General features: G+C 53.1%; 1 protein-coding gene across 2 annotated transcripts in view; it reads right to left on the minus strand.

The window, feature by feature from the left end:
* The window catches only part of Pdgfrb (platelet derived growth factor receptor beta), a 38,193-nt gene extending 28,776 nt beyond the window's left edge, over positions 1–9,417 (minus strand). The window contains exon 1 of one of the 2 annotated variants that reach the window (XM_075968542.1): positions 9,016–9,417. The gene's annotated coding sequence lies outside the window, so the exon portion shown is untranslated. The remainder of the gene's footprint in view (positions 1–9,015) is intronic. The other variant, XM_075968541.1, reaches the window with a different exon arrangement.
* Between the last annotated feature and the right edge of the window lie 9,163 nt (positions 9,418–18,580).

The raw sequence follows: 18,580 nt of genomic DNA on the forward strand, positions 1-18,580 counted from the left end.
GTGCTAGGGGCCCCAGGGAGGGAGCAGCCTGGGAAGGAGGTCAGAGAGGAGGATAGGAGGCCCAGTCATGCCCCTGCCCACAACCCAGCCCCCTGCAGAGCAAGCCCTTCCTGACTCCTGCCTCAGGCACCTTGCTGGCCTCAGGCTCAGCCCCCATTGCTTCACTCCAGGCCAGATAGCCTGGCTCTGCAGATGCCCTGAGAGCCCAGGGCCTCACTCCAGCCCTCCCTCGTTAGTTCAGAAGAAACGGGGACGTAGAGGGCCTTGGAGAGTTGCAGGATGGCAGCAGCTCTACCTCAGGCCATCCCCACTGGGCCCACCACCCTTGGCACTGTCACAGGGATCCTGTTTAAGGCCTTGCCAGGCTACTCCTGAGAATGATCTTGTCAGGTTCTCAGCCCAGTCCCCTAGGTCCTGCTACGTGCCTGTCTCACAGATGAAGAAACTGAGGTATAGAAAGGGCTCACATTATTTGCTCAGCTGTGGCTAGCGTGCAAACCCTTGGCAGACTGACCCTGCCCCTGTCAACACACAGGCCGATTCCCACCCACCCACTCTCTCACCCACCTCTCTTGCAGGACTAACAGCTACAGGCCTACAGAAAGGACAGTGGGAGCCCGGGCAGCACCAGGCACATGCAGCCTGCTTATTCCCATATCTGGACTTCTCAACACTGCCCTTTGAGCTAGGCCAAACCGAAGTCAACAGTCATCGGGGGCTACAATCTTAGGACCAGCAAGGGTCACACATGCCCTGTTCCCCAACTCCCGTGCAATGGCATACAGCCTGTGATAGGAATCTTATCACTTCCCCCCGGGCCCTTTATACCCAGCGGCCAGGATCCTCAGAGGCCAGGCTAGCACCGTGGTCTTATACTAAGCACAGCCCATTTCACTATGTCCCCTTCCTCTCAGTTGGTCCTGCTTCTGTCCACCAGTTTCCCGTAACCACTGAACAATACTTTTCTTCTCACTCACTGTTTCAACCTGAAAAACCAAGAAAAGTCCCAACTAATTTGGAGCCAGACATTCTGCTCGGTGAAGTGATCCAGAAATTCTGTTATGTCAACACAGCAGTAGTTGGGGAATGTGCTCATTATACCCATTTCACAGAGGGGAACACTGAATCTCATGGAGGTTTGGTGACTTGTCTAAGGTCAAGTGGCCAATAATCAGAAGAGCTAGAACAGCGTGCAAACCCAGGCTGGGTTGGGTCCAAAGCCTGTTTTCTGAGCCAGACAGTTGATCTCCGAACTAAGAGCAACTCTGTCCCCCAGACAGGAGGATCCTCCAAGGTCAGGGCCCTGCCCCTCTCCTCACTGAGGGCAGTGTGCAGGGAACTGGACCCGCATGTTCATCCAACAATTTGAGAGACAAAGTAGAGACAGAAATCAAAGCCCTTTGGAGACATCACAATAGAACTCAGGAGAGGAGTGACTGGCACAAACCTTTAATCTTAGCACTCGGGAGGCAGAGGAAGGAGGATCTCTATGACACTGCAAGTTCTAGGCTGGCCAAGACTGTGTAGTAAGACTGTCTAAAACTCAGAGAGACGACCTTGCAGAGAAAACCCGTTTGGTCTTGTCACTAAGGTCTCTGAGACAGATAATCTCGGCAGTCTGGCTCAGTGTGCTGCCAGGGCCTGTGGATCTGCCTCTACCGGCCTAGCACCTCTAGCATAGACACAGAACACCAGAGCCTGAATCCAGAGTTCCAGCCTTCACCTCCCCAGGCTGCTCTCCCTTCCCCCAACTCTCATCTCGGGCTGATGCCATGGCAACTGAGAACACCAGGCCTTGGCAGCTGAAGGAGCCCCTGAGAGGGGTCCCAGGCTGGGGCTGGGAGGGTGCAGCAGGCACAGACAAGCAAACCTTCTGTTTCCCTGGCCGCTGCCATCGGGACCAACCGTAGGCTGGGGGGCCTCGGGGAGAATGCATTCTCAGAGCCAAGTGGGCAGGGGGCAGGCCTCGAATCCCACTCCTACTGACCCACCAGCGCGCGGCCTTCCCGCACCAGCCCATAAACCTGCAGACCAGGCAGGAACCACTGGTTATGGAGAAAGCCCACCACAGGGCTGTGCCAATTATAGAGCATTGAGATTCCCCTCAGAGCCTTCCTGGGTGGTGAACCGGGAGGGAAAGCGTCTACGTTTCCATCACCCCGGCATTTTCTCAGCATCTTCCCTATCCCTTCCTGTAGGCTCTGCCCTCTGGCTCTCCCTTAGACTGTCTCGTGGCTTGTCCTCTAGGCTAGAATCCAGGCCTGTGCGCTGAGTCACAGGGCCTGTGGATGAAGTTCACACAAGCCAATGCTTGGCAGAGGGCCTGGTACCCCATAGGAAGTCAGAGACCACCTTTTCCCTCCCTCTCCACCCACGGGAGCGGAGTCACTTGGCCAGTCTGGAATGCTGACACCTGGTAGACGAGATTGGTCAGGGAGAGGATGCAGGTGGTAAACCAGATGGCACAGGAGGCTCCAGGGAAGCTCTCCCGTGTGTTACGTTGAGACTCAGGAGTTTGTTCAGCTATTATTCCTAAATCTGATGATGTCTCCCAGTCTACGGCTGTCAACTAAGTCTTCTCTGTCCCTCGAATTTGACTCCCCACAGTTCAGGGACCATACCTAATGATTATGTGGGACCTCTCCAAATTCCCATTATGGGACTGAGCCTATAGTAGGTACTCCATTGATGCTTACGCAGCATGGGATAGAACGGCTATATGGAGTGAACTCCTCCATGCCGCAGGCCTTGCCCTCAGCTGTCCCCTCGCAACACTGCTCTCTAGGCTGGGGACTGGGTTGGGCAGACGAGGGTGACTCTTTCCTCTTGGCAGCTGGTGGGAACAGGACAGACAGACCTACAGTGTCCCAAAGCCAGTGAGCGAGCTGTCCCTGATGGCACCCAGGACAGGGAAACAGCATGGGAGCTCACCACACCCACATCCCAGTCCTCGCAGCTGACAGTTGTGTGACCACTCTGCGTGTAGCTTGCCTGAGCGTGTGTTCTGAGGAGTGGCATGACAGCCTTCTGCTATTGCTATGACTGCTCAAAATGATGCCGGTGGCATACTGTCCCAATCAGTACACGGCAGCAACTATGATTCCGTGGGCTCTAGGACAGATGATGTCAGGGCAGGCTACTCCACAGAGCTCTTGTGTAAGCCACATTGAGGAAGTGGGAAGGCGTCTGAGGGAAAGGGCGGTGATGAATCTGTTAGGCTAGAGCTGGGGTTCGTCTGCAAAGTGATAGGTGACCAGCAGGAAAAGAGGGCAAGTCTTTGGGAAAGGTTCAGGGTACTGAGTGACAATTTGGGCTTTGCCCTGGGTTTATCAATATACAGACTTTTAGGGGTTCAGCAGAGATGGTGAATGACTAGCCACTGATAAAGTCATAATGGTAAGCGTGGGTGGGGGTGGGGCCTGTAGGAGAGGCATGAGCAGGTATATGGGGTGGGTTGTGAGCTGGCATAAGAACGGTGGAGCCAGAGACTCCATTTTCCAGAATGAGGCCATGCTAAACCCAGACAGAAGTCCCCAGCAGGAGCAGCTATGTAGTTTGTGGGGCAGGTGTAAAGTAAGGGGGCGAGGTAATTTTTAAAAGTTATTTGTAGCTTCAAAATGCTGCTTTGAGGGCATTATGCTAAGTGTGGGCCCTTCTCAGCACAGGGTCCTCATGAGGGCCAGAGCTGATGAAGTCACCTTTGGTCCTGGAATAAAGGGAAGGTCATCTGCCCATCATCCATCTATCCATCCATCCCTCTTGACGGCCACTAATTTCCTATTCACCATAGCACTATAGTTCAGTAGACAGACCCAGGTTGGGCATTGATAAAGGCGCAGGTAATACACTCTTAATGTAATCTTAATACAGGTAAGACTAGAATGGCCCATATCATTGAGCTTGAATGTTTACCTTCAAGCCCAATGCTAAGGGTTAAGAGGAGCCAGGGCATCTGTGGCCAGTTTAGAAAGCTGGTTCTTGTCCCTCTGGAGTGGTCTGGGTATCCCTGCTATCTCTGTACTTTTTATGCTCAGGAGAAGAAGAGCTGGTGGTACCACAGTTCTCGGAGACCCACTTTCCAGGAAATGAAAATAACAAGGTCACCAACGAATGTGGCAAACAGCCATAATAAGCCTGGCAGAAGGGCCGGGGTGTAGGTCAGTTGGTGGAGTGCTTGCCTAACATGTAAAAAACTCTGAGTTCGATCCCCAGCACCACATAAATTGGGCATGGTGGTGCACGTCTGAACCTCCACCACACAGGAGGTGGAGGCAGGAAGGTCAGACATTCATGGTTAACTTCAAGTACATATATCAAGCAAGCGTGGGCTACAGAAGACGTTGTATACAGGAGGAGGAAGAGACTGCAGCCATGACACATGGGAGGGGCACTGAGTGCTAAAAGCAGAGCTGGGAGGGCCTCTGCAGCAACCCCTTTCCCTCCTCTTTCCCTCTTCGTAGAAGAGAAAACTATGGTCAGAATGGAGAAGTGATGGGCCTGGAAGCCTTCTGACCCAGAAAACCACACCCGGGGGTTCGCATCCTCCAGGCTCTTTGGGTTGTGCCTGAGTGAGCAGAGCACTTGCCCTGCAAGAAACTGGGCACAGCGGGGCATGCTTATAATCCTAGCACTCAGGGAGTGGAGGCAGGAGGATCAGAAGTTCATGGTCAGCCATGGCTACAAATCCAGTTTGAGGCCAGCCTCAGATACCTGAGACCCTGAGAGAAGGTAGGGGTGGGGGTTAGCTTTGTTCGTCTTCTGTACGTATCTGTCCTGAGCCTTACCCCCAAGGGTCGAGGAGCCTGGTCCACAGACAGCAGCTGGTGCCTGGATGCCTCTGTTTTTTAGGTGATGATATGGACACGGGCATGCTCCAGCACCTGTGGTCTGCATAGCTTGAGATAGATCCTTTTTTTTTTCTGACTTTGGGTCCACCCCCATACCGTAGTGAAATCAAACCAAATGAGTCCCGAAACTCTTTTCATCTCTGACATTCAGGCAATTCTTGAGCCTCTGACCCTCCCCAGGGACAGTGCTGCCCATCACAGAGCGGAGAAGCTGGACCTCTAGGAGATGAAAGTGCCAAACATCAAGACATCAAACAGGCGTACGCTGAGGCCGGAGTGAGGGTATTAATGTGATTAAAGCTGTACACAGACATACTTTGATTTTTCACCCACCTGCATCAGGCATTATCTGAGCCCCCAAGAAAGTGCTTGGGAGTAGAAGAGCCTTGGAGCCAAGTCTGGGGATTCAGAAAGCTGTTTTCTGAGTCTTTGGATTTAAGACTTGGTGGTAGAGGGGTTACCAGGTGGGCTTCTGTGCAGAAAGTAGCAAGTGTATGAATTCTATATCTGATCCCACAGAGGTGGGTCCCTGGGCATCCATTTCCACCACTTCTGCTAATGCCCCTCTTTCTTTGGGGCCCAAGCCTACTTCCTCTTCAAACCAAAGCTCAGCCCCGAAAAGGACATACAGGATCTTTCTTATACAGCCCTCACACCCTACTTCCCAGACCTCCTTGCTCTCAGGAAAACAGGCTGCAGGAATATGTCCTGGGACGGGAAACTGAGCACATTAAAGGGCCCCTCTCCTGTTTAGAAAGTTCTCCTCCTTATTATAGGTTGAGGTTTTCCATTAGCAGTCATTGATCCAGACCTCTTTCTGCAATGTGTAGAGACAGGGTAAGAAAAAACTCTTTCATTGTAAAGTTAAATATGCATGATCCCTGAGTACACAGCAGGGCCTGTGCGGCTGCCAATCTGCTCTGGCAGGGCTTGGAATCCTGGGATTGTTCTGTGGTGGCAGGGAGCTTAGTGATCATCGAGGTCAACCTCTTTGTTCAACTGAGGGAGGACTGAGGCCCATGGTCACATGGTATTCTGGGACTTGAGGCCCCGCTCTGGAATGCTGAGGACAGAGGAGGCCAGTCCTCGGAGTTTATGCTGGGTCCCAGGTCCCACCCAGCCTCTTCTCACAAGGCTCTGAAATCAGAAAACCCAAATGTTGATCCCAGATCCTCTTACCTCCTATCTGTGGGACTCGGGGCCACTGATTTAGCCTCTTTGGGCACTTCCCCATCTCTAAAATGGGAAGAATTTGTATCTACTCCTCGAGATGGCAAGATTTTGTTAACCTAGCAGATTCCTGAATGCCAAGCACTGAGGACCAAAGAGAGAACTTCAAGGTCTCTTCAAGGCAGGAACATGGTTAAAACACTCATAATAACTAACTGTTCAGGACTTGGTTCTGCTCATGTTAGCTGAGGTGCCACAGAGGGACCTGGGGAGGTGCCACGCCCTTCTCCCATCTCCCTGCTTCCACAGTGAGTTGTCTATGGAAAAAGTCCCATTCCAGGGACCTACTGTTCGGGATCCAGAGCCATCTGGAAGAAATAGAAGGGCCTTTCCTGAATGTCTAGTGATTCTCTCTCTCTCTCTCTCTCTCTCTCTCTCTCTCTCTCTCTCTCTCTCTGTGTGTGTGTGTGTGTGTGTGTGTGTGTGCGTGTGCGTGTGTGTGTGTGTGTGTGTGTGTGTGTGTCTGTCTGTCTCTTCTCTCTTCTCTCCATATCACAAGGCCTATCCAGAACAAAAGCCAGATTCCCTTACAGCCCGAGGGCATCTAGTCTCAGAGTCAGCCTGTGTACTGGATCTGGAGAAAGAGGTATTAGATACGAGTCCTTTCCATAGTCAAAGGTCTTTAGGGTTGTACATCATTTTTCTAGCCGGATGCTCACGCACAGAAAGTGGAGGGCGCATGTTCTGCTCTCAGCTGTGGTCACAGGCCCCACCCGACAGGTTACAGAGATCAGGCACACACCTTGTATCTTGGTAAACCCGGTTCACAGAGAAGACAGAGGCTAAGAGAGGCAAAGTGCTGGCCGGGGCCACACACTGAGGCAACAGCAGAATCAAAAGTCCACACCTGGCTACGCTTGGTAATGCACACTTTTGATCCCAGAACTCTGGGAGGCGGAGGCAGGGGATTTCTGTAAGTTCAAGGCCAACCTGGTCCACAGAGTGAGTTCCAGGACAGCCAGGCCCTGCCTCAAAACAAACACCTGGTGTTGACCATATGGCTCACAATCCCTAGGTATTGAGCAGCCCAGGGACGCCCACAGGGTGCTCATGCAAGAATAGGCTCGGATTTGGATCCCCTGGGCTTCCTGCTGCCTCCCTACATCTGCTAGCAATTACCCGTCCATCTCCCCCCCCCCGTCCCGTTCCCCCCCCCCCCCCGCAGAGGAAAGAGGGCTGCTGATAACACTGCCATGCTGTGGTCTGAACTGCTTCCCAGACAGCCTCCCTCCTCGCTCAGGACCAGAGATGGGGGATCTTGGGGCATCTAGGCCTGATGCTACAGCTTCTGTTGGGGATGATGGAGGCCGGGAGGAAGCACTGCAGGAGGAGTGGGACTGCCCAGATGATGCAATGCCAGGATGTATGGGGCACAGAGTTTGGTTTGCTTCCCCCTCAGCCTAAACACTAGCGCTGATGTGTGAGTCTGGAGTCACTTAGCTTTGGTTTCCTCGTCTGCAAACAGGGATAACAACACTGACTCTGAAGCCTTGTTACAAGGCATACAAAGTGGGTGTGCACCCGGCTCGCCTGTGCCAGTGCCTCTGTGACGGTGTGACCCCTATGCTGGGGCTCCAGGGGCACCTGCCTGGAGACAGGGGAGGACTGGTCACTTTAGAAAGGCCTGTCAGAGGCGTTAGGGAATCCTGGCCACCACATTCTCACTTCCAACCCAGGGTCAGGCACTGAGGCTGCAAAGCAGCCAGAGCTGGTTCCGAACAGGCTGTGGTGGGCAAACTGTGAGCAGCAGAGAGGCCGGGTGTCAGGGTTGCTAGTAGAAAAGGCACAGCAAGCGCCTGAAGACTGGAGGAAGCAGGGAGGGCTCCTTGGAAGAGGTATGGTTAGAGGGACCAGGAGAAGGAAGTGATGAGGAAGAGCATTCCAAGCAAGAGGGGTGGAGGGGTGGGCAAATGCCCACAGGCAGGGTGGTGCAAATTCCTTTCACAGATCCTGGAATCTAACCATCTGGAACCAAGAAACCAGGCTGGAACCAAGGGTCCCAGTCTGGGGCAGTGGGGTAGAGGAAGTTTAGAGTCACTTCAGCCCATGGGCTGAGCTATGGTTGGTTCGGTGGTCATCACATCAAGGTAGAGGAAGAAACCATCCCTGCATCCCAGAGGACATTCAGAGTGCTGGGACATTCCTTCTGCAAGAGGAAGCTGCAGAGAGATCTGGGCAAAAGGGAATTGTGATGAGACTCTGTTCAGATTTTAGGATAGAGTAGAAGGGAAGGAGCAGAGTCCTGAGGGAGAGAGCGAACTGGGAAACAGACCTGGAATAGCAGGAAATGGGCCAGCAACCACCCCCTTCACAGAGCAGCCCCCCAACCTGATAGCCCAGAACTAGATCCCACCCCAGCCACAGCACCACTAGGCCAGTTGGTAAACTTCCCTCCATCCAAAACTTTGAGACCCAGAATTTTCTCAGTGGCTAGGGTTTTGGAAGGACGTCTTAGGAATCTGGAAAATTTGCAAATCTATTTAAAATCTCTAAAGTAGGCCTGGCAATTGACTGGCCTAAAGCCAGACTAAGCCTTAGGCACAAGACTTGGTCCAAGGGATAGGGGCTAGGATCCTGAGGTCCCCACGTCTGCGAAAACTATTAGCCACCTCTGGATCACCCTCCCCTGGCCCTGCTATCTCTCCCATCCTCCACAGTCTTTGCTGTGCCTTGGAGGTCCTGCTCAATTGGCACCCAGAAAGCTCTGGGGGTGTCCGAAGAGGTCTGCCAGGCAGCAGCATTGAGGGAGCAGCAGGTAACCATAAGTGTGTGTGTGGGGGGGAGAAGGACAGCCCTGCTATCAAGGGGAGTTCCTGCCCTCCTCCCCTCTGATTTTGTTACAATGTTTCCCTTTTCCCCCCCCTGCATAAAGAGGCACAGGCTGGGGCGGAGAGGCGACAAGAAGACATGGGATGGGTTTTCTGCTCCCTGAACTTACCAGGCTACAGATGGCTTCTGCTGTGGGCTATCACCCCCTCCAGGAAGTCCTCCTCACTGTCCTCTGTTATTTTGCTGGACCCAAAACGGACAGCAGTAGAAGGGCTGGCCTGATTGCGGCAAGCCCTGGGAGAGTCAAGGGAACGGAGAGGGTGCTCAGGGGCGAGTTGCAGCCCGGCCCCTCCTCACTCCAAATGCATCCTTTGGGAGGAGCGGAACAGCCTGGAGGGGCCGCCCTGGGTCTCGCTGGCAGGCAGAAGGCTGACGACTGGTCTGGGCCCGGTCAGGCTCTGGCCTCCTCTCTGTTCTCCTCTTTCTCAAAGTTACTCCCAGAGCAAGCTTAAGTCTCAGATAGGGCAGCCGGGACTGTGACCACAGTCAGCCCCAGCGCTCACACCACTGTGGGCTTTACGTGCCTCCCCCCAACACCACACACTTTGGGGGAAAGGCTGCAGGGCCGATTCTGATTGGCCAAGCTGGGGGAAGGGGGGGAGGTGGAGTAGGGAGGGTGGACGGCGTGTGTCTGTTTTCAATTTCAGGTTTTTTTTTTCTCCCTCTCTCTTTCTTTTCCCCCAAGTTTCTTGTTTTTCTTCCTCCTTTCTCTCTGCTCCCTCCCTCCTCCACCGGCTTGCTCAGGATGTGAGGGGATGTTTAGAAATTCCGCTGCCCACGCCAGCCACTGAGTCACTGTATTAGAGTGGCCTGTTCTACTTGCCTGCTGCCTGTCAAAAGGAGTCTCCCTTCAGCACAGCACCTGGGGTGGGAGGGGGTGTAGTGTCCCTCTATGCCTTAGTTTCTCCATCTGTAAAGGAAGGACTGATGAGCTGTGTGATCAGCTCTGACTCGGTGAACAAGCCCACTGAACATTCGCCTTGTGTGAGGAACTGTACTATAGTACGAGACCACCTGAGTCAGAGAGACATTCCCAGACAAGCAGGGAGCCCCTAGAGGAGTGGCCGACATAGAGGATACCTGAAGGAGGCTGGAGGCGATCAGATAGCACTTGGTCATAGGGCCTTCAAGGCTGCTATCACGGAGTCCTGACTTTTCACCTGGGGCTGGAGCTGTCTCCAGGCTGTCTTACACTTTGGGTCTGATTCCTGTCCATCTCTGCATACAGATGAGTCAATCATCAGAGGAGTGTCTGACTAAACACTCAATGCGAGACTAGAGCCACTAAGCCGCTGAGAGTGGTGGAGAATGCCTGTGACCCCAGACAGGCACACCAGAAGACCAGTCTTAACTACACAGGGAGACACTGTCAGAAAAAAAACAGCATACTCTTAGATTCCAAAAACAGACAGTCTTACAGGCAGACCACCCCAAGCGCGATGGGATTCTCGCAAGCTGTGGCAACCTCCCAGGAGCCAGTGGGACCCTACAGGACCAGCCCCGCGAGCACGAGGAGCCGGAGCACCGGATGGTGGGAGACAGCCTGGTTTGTGCATCCCCTCCTCCTGGTCCCTGCTGTAGATTATTCCCCTCTATCTCTTGTTAGTTCCACAGACAGGGCTTAGGAGGACAGTGCCTATCTCCCTGGAGATACAAAGGCTTTCCTTGCTTCACTGCCACGTTTCTGACTGGACTCTCCAGGCGGCCCTGGCAGAGCCTGGTGTGTTAAGCTCTGGTGTCAAGTCTCTGGCCTGGGGCCCCTGAAACTCTCCCAAGAAGAATAACATCAGCCTTGTTTCCTCCAGAAGAAACAAAGGCCCAGAGGTGAACTGGCACAGGAGGGAACAAGACTTGCCCAGGTTCACCCAGCACATTGCTTCACGTGTTCATGCCTACCTCCTTTTAACACCTTAAAGTCCCTGAGAAAACAGGAAAGGTATTATTTGCCCTGTTTTAGGGCAAGGAAACCGAGGACAAGTTCAATGAGCTTCTTGAGCTCCCACAGCAACAGCAAGGGTGGAACTAGGTTGTCTGAAAGCACACTCACAGAGACAGGCACCCTGACCTGCCTTTCTCCTAGCATAAGGTACCACCTATGGTGTTCCTGTCCATCTCACTGCCCTTCTTCCCGAAGCCCCTGGCTGTTTCTCTTCCACCCACCTCTCTAATTCCTGGTCTTTTGTTGTTGTTGTTTTGTTTTTTTTGTTTTTCAAGGCAGGGTTTCTATGTAGCTTTGGAGCCTATCCTGAAACTAGCTTTTGTAGACCAAACTGGCTTCAAACTCACAGAGATCTGCCTGCCTCTGCCTCCCGAGTGCTGGGATTAAAGGTGTGCGCCACCACTGCCCGGCCGATTCCCTGGTCTTAAACCCCTAGTCCTCAAAGATCCACTGAGTATTGTTTCAAAAGCACTGGGAGCCTTGAATAGAGCCACCTCTCCCCAGCCCTGGGGAAACTGAGTTCCAAGATGTGGAGAAGGGTGTCCCAGGTCATGCACAACTAAGTTCTGTCCTCTTTTTTACCTTATCTTCTGTGTCCCTATATCCCAACTTCCCCATCTCTTCTCCAGTCCCACCAAGGTCTGGAATCAGGGGCATCTGAGATTCCATTCTTGAACTTGCCACCACCCTATCTCAATAGCAATTGCTCAACAGAGTACTGGGCGGGACTGTGTGGAAGAGGGGACTCTGACTGGCCCAGACCATGTAGGGCAATGAGTCTCTAGAAGGTGAGCCTGGCCCAGGGCTTGGTGTCCACACAGGGTCACGGGGGGAGCATGGATGATGCCGAAGGTCACAGGGTCAAGCCTACACAGGAATTTCCTGTGCCAAAGACTCCACCAGAAATTGTCAGCTCCCTGGGTTTGAGCCCCAAATCACAAAACAGAGAGAAAGAGAGAGGTGAAGAGAAGGGGGAAACTGTACCCTAGAATTTCATTTGGTTGTGCTCATCTGGACTCTCAGACCAATCGCAGGGACCAGAATAGCATACAGGAAGCAAGGAGTGTCCACTCCTTAGTCCCGAAGGAAGTGAGGACACCTGGCCCTGGACTTTCAGTCACTGGATGGGTCCCTATCTTATCTGAGCCTCAGTTTCTCAGTTGGGGGTCACTGCTGCACAGGACTTTGGGATGTTCTTCTGCAGGCCCCCTTCATGGCTGGATATTGTCTAGGGAGGGGAGGATGGCAGATGCTGGAACAGGGACAGCTGGGGGCCAAAGATGCAGCACAGAGGGGAGGAGTGGTGGCGGCGGCTCCCCAGGGGAAGCTGGGGGCTGCCATTTCCGGCCAGCCCAGCCTGTCCGCTGGCCCATCTGGAATCACTTAGCTCTACCACCATTAACCCTTGGTGGGCACAGGAGCTGTTTCTCCTACCACTGATGGTGGTGAGGGCAGGAGATCCAGAACTACACAGAGTGCCTCCGGGTCCTTCCAAAGGATCATGAGGCTAAACTGTCACAGCTGAGGGTAGATTTGGCACCCAGAGACTAAAGTTGGGTCAGATTCTAGCCTCTCCGTTCCAGGCTGGAGGACCTGAATGAGCCTCAGTTTCCTGCTTTAGAACACAGGTCAGTCAGGGGCTGCCGAGATCGTCACTGTCCTTCAGAGCAGCATGGTGCCTGGAAGAGCGACAGGGCAAAGGTGGCTTCTCTCTTTCAGAGTACCCCATCACTAAGTGCTTCTGTACTTGCTGTAGGGATGACGTAGCACCATCACGCTGGGTTGGCAAACATGGTCCTAGCCCCACTGTGGACAGAGCAAACCATGCACATCCACTCCCTGCCCATACCCTAGGAGCTAGTTTGGCTACAGTCAAACAGTGAGGGTGATGGGGAGAGCTCAGAGGGGGCTTGAGGTTTTGGGGCACCACACTTCTCACCCCCACAGTCTGACGGCATACTCAGGGGGTAAGGGCTGAGCTCTACGTCCAAAGTTCCAAACCAGCCCAGTTGCTTCTTAGCTGTATGACCCGCAGAATGCCCCAGCCTCGGGACTTTAAAATAGGGATACAAGTGCGTAGCTCACATGCTAGGAGAGGCATACAGGACCCACAGAGTTTGTTGCAAGCCCGAGGCAGAACAGTTAAGAGTGCTACAAAGAATAAGGGATCCTCAGGTATTCCCAGGAGCTGCTGTCAAAGGAGTCCATGACCAGAGCTGGAGGGAGGCCTCTCCACACACTCATTTTACAGCGAAGTTAGGGGCCGTGGCAGAAGCGGCTCATGCCAGGCCATGCGATCCTGCAGTCTGGGTCCAGATGTGACTGCAGCGAAGGCTGGCTCTCAACATTTACACTCATGTTCTGCCTTGGAGAGGGCGTCCAGACTATGTGCAAACCCTCAACATCTCCCTCACCGTCATAGCAGGAAGCAGCGCTCCGTTGGGTGAGCCGAGGGGCCGGAAGGGGAGCCCCCATGGGAGAAGTCCCAGAATTCACAAGGCAGGGCCAGCAGCTACCACAGCTGGCTCTCCCACGCTCCTGGAGCTGCCCTGAAAGCTCCCAGGGCAGGTATGGGGTGTGAGGAAGCAGCGCACGTCCCAGACCTTAGCTAGACCATCTCAAGTGTCATAAGGGCGTGTTCAGCACAAGTCCATGGGCGGGTCTGGAGGATGGAGGGTTTCATGGGGATATGCCTGAGCTACAGGACCCCCAGCATCCTTCCCTACTACATGCAGTGAGCGGATAGTAGATTCTCCACCCATAGCAGGAAAGCCAGAGACTTAGAGCAGAAATCACAGTATGGAGACTCTTTGAGCAGGTGAGGGGAGCAGTGGGGACACCAGTCACCTTCCACAGAGACTCTTGGGTCTTTTCTGACTGTACTGGTCCAGGCTGTAGCAAATGAATCAGGCCAGGAGGGCAGGAGATCTGGAGTTCAGGACATGTCCATTCACTTACCCCAGACCCCTGATTCATATACTCCCCCACGCCATCGCGGTGTCCCAGGACCACAGGGCACCACGGTGCATCCTCCTACCACACACAGAAGTCTTAAAGACAGTTGGGCAGTGGTGGCTCATGCCTTTAATCCCAGCACTAGGGAGGCTGAGGTAGGCAGATCTCTGGGAGTTCGAGACCAGCCTGGACTACAAGTGCTAGTTCCAGGACAGGCTCCAAAGCTACAGAGAAACCCTGTCTTGAAAAACCACAAAAAGAAGAAGAAGAAGAAGAAGAAGAAGAAGAAGAAGAAGAAGAAGAAGAAGAAGAAGAAGAAGAAGAAGAAGAAGAAGAAGAAGAAGAAGAAGAAGAAGAAGTCGTCGTCTTAAGGACATACAGCAGCAGGGCCCTTGAAGACTATATTGTTTCTCCCTCATGGGAACACTGGCTCTTAAGGTTCAGAGGGGGACAGAACCCGTTAGAAGGCACACAACAGGTTTGTGGGGCCTCTCATGACTACACTTAGGCTGTCCTGTTTCTCCCATCATGCATTTGCATGAAGGAAGTTCACTGGGCACCTACCTACTATGTGACCAGTCCCTATATCCCTCAGAGCTCACCAGCAAACATCAAGGAAACAACACTGATACTAATATGTGGTTGGTACAATAAAAGAGATTCAGAGAATACTGGGTTGGGCAGATGAGAGTTCTTGTTCGGGTCTCAGAAGCTCCTTCGGGGAAGACATATTTCAGGTCCTACCTGAGGTTGAAAGCTCACACATGAATGGGAACAGTGTTTGAAGCAAAGGGAACAGCCTTTGCAAAATCTCTGAGGCTAGAAAGACCTTGAAGTGGGATATCAGAGGGAGAAAAGGTGAGGCTGAGATCTTATTAAGGATGGGGAGGTAGCTGAGGGCCAGCCTGAAGGCCTTGACGGCTTATGGCAGCCTGGCTTTTACCCTGAGACCGGTAAGTCTCTGCAGCTTAAGGATGGATACGACCAGGTACAGAGCAGAGTTTGAGGCTAGGCTGGCCTGCTGGGGAGCTTTCGGGCAACTGGGAGCCGGAGTTGAAACTTCTGGGTCCTGTCTGAGCTTTGACCATTGAGTCTCTGCCAATTTTTGTTTCTGGCACATCATGGACGCAGGACCCCTTCTGATGAAGACAGTCTGTGCTTGCCCTGGGCCCTGGCTCTTGTGTCTCCTTTGGTCTCTGGGGTGTCTGGAGAAGGATGCTGCCTCTGTTTCCCAGCATAATAGTGGTTTCTGTCACCAGAGACTAGGCAGTAAGGGATAACTCCTCTTGTAATGCTCCAGAGTGACAGCAGGTGGCGACCGCACCTCTAGAGGGGCAGAAGGAGCACTGGCCAGGGTAGACAGGATGGTCTGAATGGCAAAAATAATTCCAGGGAACCCGTCCACACATCGAGGTTCACCTCTACCTCTGAGACATGGACAGCCACCCCCATTTCCAAGGTGAAGCAAGGATCCAGAGAAGGGAATTGACGTGCCCAAGGACACAGAGCAAGGCTGAAGCTTGGTTGGCCCTTGGTCTGCTGTCTAGAGAGGAGCTCAGGAGGCTAGGGGTGGGAGCCCGGTGGGTCTGACACTGACCCTAGTGCCTGCCGGTTTCTCTTAAGCAAAATATTTTCAGCAGAAACCTAGACCCAAACCTTTCTCTTTCAGAGCCATAAACCAAGTTATCAGTGAGATCTTTATGAGGCCTTCATCAGGGCACCCCACCCCAGGAGGCCCTGGTGTGAGAGCGGCCTGGTGTGAGAGCTTCCAGAGGGAAGAGGGAAGAAGGAGGGGCCCAATAAACAGCCACACCCAGAGATAAGGGGGCTTCCCAAAGGAAGAGGCTGGTTAAGGATAGGCAGGGACCATGCACAGTGGTCTTGCCATCTGCTACTACCAGTCCCGGTGGGCACATGGGAGGCGGGGGTTCAGGGTCTCGAGGTCAGATGGCAGGTCAGAGGTGGAGGTATGGGCGCTACAGTTTCCAATCGGGGCTTTTAAATAAGGTTATGATATCTTTAGTTATGGAACTGGGGGGAGCCACATCCGTGATGCTAAAACCTCTGATTGACGAGGGGGTCCACCAGGGGTGGGGGTGAGGAAAGTCTAGAAGCTCTTTTGCATGAAGAAGCCTGAGGAGGAAGAGGAACCAGCAATTTGTTTAAGCAAAATCCAGCTATCAGGTCGTGGGGTGGGTGGGGATGTAGACACACATTCGGGGTCACTCTCTGTGCTTACCAGTCAACCATCTCTACAGAGGAGGGAAAAACTGCCAAATAGGTCATTGACTTGCTGTGTGACCCCAGGAAGGTGACTTTACCTCTCTGAATCCATATGTTAATCTGAAAGAGAAAGCAAGGGTAACACCTCCATTTCCCTGGAAGGTGGTGAGGATGGGTGGAAGTGATGTGCGGTTTGAGACCTCACTCTTAGCACCTGCTCAGTACGTAGAAATGTCACTGTCACAAACCAGCCTGCCGCTTCAGAGAGAGGCAGCGAATACTCAGAATACTCAGGAAAGAAGACTCCTGCAGAGTGAGGACATCCACCCCGGGTTCCCTGACTGACTGCTCTTCCCTGCCATCGTCCCCTGCTACACTGACCTATCCCTAAGCCACTACCAAATCCTGGCTATGCCTCAGCCACTCAGGATCCCTCTCCAGGTACGAGGGGTCGGGTGGGGCTCTCAGACAGTCCCCTTCTCCCCACTCAAGACTGGGTTATCAGTACTAGGGGAATATTCCTGGAACCCTCAGGGCCTCTGTTTGTACTTGGAGGACATTACCCTCCCCCACTCACCAGGCCCTCCCCCCACATATCCTTCTTCAAGAGTTCTCTAGCCTTCTGTTCCTACCCAGAAATAAGATGTAGCATCCCCTTCCCTGTGAACATTTAGCATGCCTGGCCCCCAGCACTGAAGGCCCTCTGAGCACGGTGTCAGCACAGGTATGTAGGTCAGTCTGTACCTGTCAAATGAATGAATATAGAAACCATTGAATTTCTAATTTCAAATGCAAAGCCTCTCCATTAGGTGTGAACTAGAATACTTGGGATTAGAGGCCCTCACCAGAATGAGATCCCTCGCTGGAGGTATCCAGCAATCCCTGGCACACTTCCCCTTGGTGGCAAACTCACTCTCTGCAACCCCTACTTCATGCTAACCTATCGTGAGCACTTCCTTCTGGACAGGTAGGTCAGGCTCCACACCTGCAGTTTTCCCGCCTTCAGGACCCCACCCTCCCTGCCAGGCCTTCACTTCCCACAATAGAAGCAGCCCTGGTTGTCCCAGCTGAGAGCAAAATTCCCCCCTCCCAGGCTTCATCTTCCACCCCCGTGTATCTCTTGGTTGGGCTCTCAGTGGAGCCCAGAATGTCAGATGTCTTCCAATGTGGGGAAGTGGTGGCCTCCCCTGCTGAGACGGCTGTGAGCTCCACTGTGTCATACACTCAGCCGTCGTTATGAAGCATGAACAGAGTTTTCCCTCTCCTCCCTGGGCCTCCCTGCTTCCATCCATTCAATGGGCAGTTTCCCTGGAGCTGGAAGAGAACCGCTAGGCTTACTGCTATGTGTAAGTGTGATTCTCATCAGGGATGCCTGCTCCGGCCAGTCGTCTGTACAGTCACACAGGGTTCAGTTTCAAAGGACAGCGTGCTTGGCTGAATCCCACCACCATGAAATGCTAGGTCAGTTTTGAACAACAGACCTGCCAAGTTCATTTTGCACTGGGTCCTCCAGCAAGTTGCAGTGTGACCTTGACTCACCTGCCTGCCCTGAAGGGATGCTGCCTGGTCCTGTGAAGAGAAAGCATTAACAGCTAAGACCTGGTTCTGCCTTCTTTTGAGGGCTCACGCTGCGCATCTCGTGGCGCTAGGACAGGAGAGAAGATCAACTCTCAGAGGACTCTTTTGCACTGTTCCCTCCCTGGCCCCAAGCGCCATGCGGAGGGGTCCTCATCTACACTAGCTTTCCTGACCCAGAGACATCTTTTCTGAATCCTTCCCCAATTCCTCAGCCATGCCCCCCCCCCACTACCAGTCTCAACAATCCCCTTTCCCATTCAAGCAGCTGTGGGTTGTCTGCCTGTTTTCAATGGCGTAGGAGAGAACACACACAGACATTTAAAATGCCAGCGGGGCCCCACCCGTAGCCAATGAGGATCCGTCAGGTCAACTGTAAAAACACACTTTTCCCAATCAGTTGGAGTACGTTGGCTATAAACTGCATTAGACGATAAACACTCAGGAATTTGTCCATGTATTTTAGAGAATCGGGCTGACACGTGTAGGGGTAAAATGACATGAAGCCTGAAATTTGTTTTAAAATGCTTTAGGAAAAAGGCAGTCCATGGGGGGGGGGAGTGACAGAAACCTTATAATTACGGAAGCTGCACGGCGGGTTCATGATAAAACTCTGTTTTCATGTATAGTTGAAGCATCTCAACCAAAACGATAGTAAGGAAAGATAAGGAGCCGGGGAGAGCTTGTGAAGTTTCCCAAGGTGTCCCCAGAAATAGCCCACACCTTTGAGAAATCTCTCTGTGGAGCCACCAAGGGAAACACACTCAGTAGCAAGCAGACAGGCTATCTGCATATGCACATTCTCCGCAGCTTTCATCTGGGACCCGAGAGGTCGTGACCCCTGCCCCCCCAGACGCCCTCTACCTTACAGACGGAACCCCGTTTGAAGTCAGTCTTGCTCTTCCCCCCTCACCTCAAACTGGTGGTCACTGCTGACAGCGCCACAGGCTCCTTGTGCTGTGTGAGGTTGGCCTAGGGTCCT

Source organism: Microtus pennsylvanicus, chromosome 4, assembly GCF_037038515.1.
Source record: "Microtus pennsylvanicus isolate mMicPen1 chromosome 4, mMicPen1.hap1, whole genome shotgun sequence".
Classification (NCBI taxonomy): Eukaryota; Metazoa; Chordata; class Mammalia; order Rodentia; family Cricetidae; genus Microtus; species Microtus pennsylvanicus.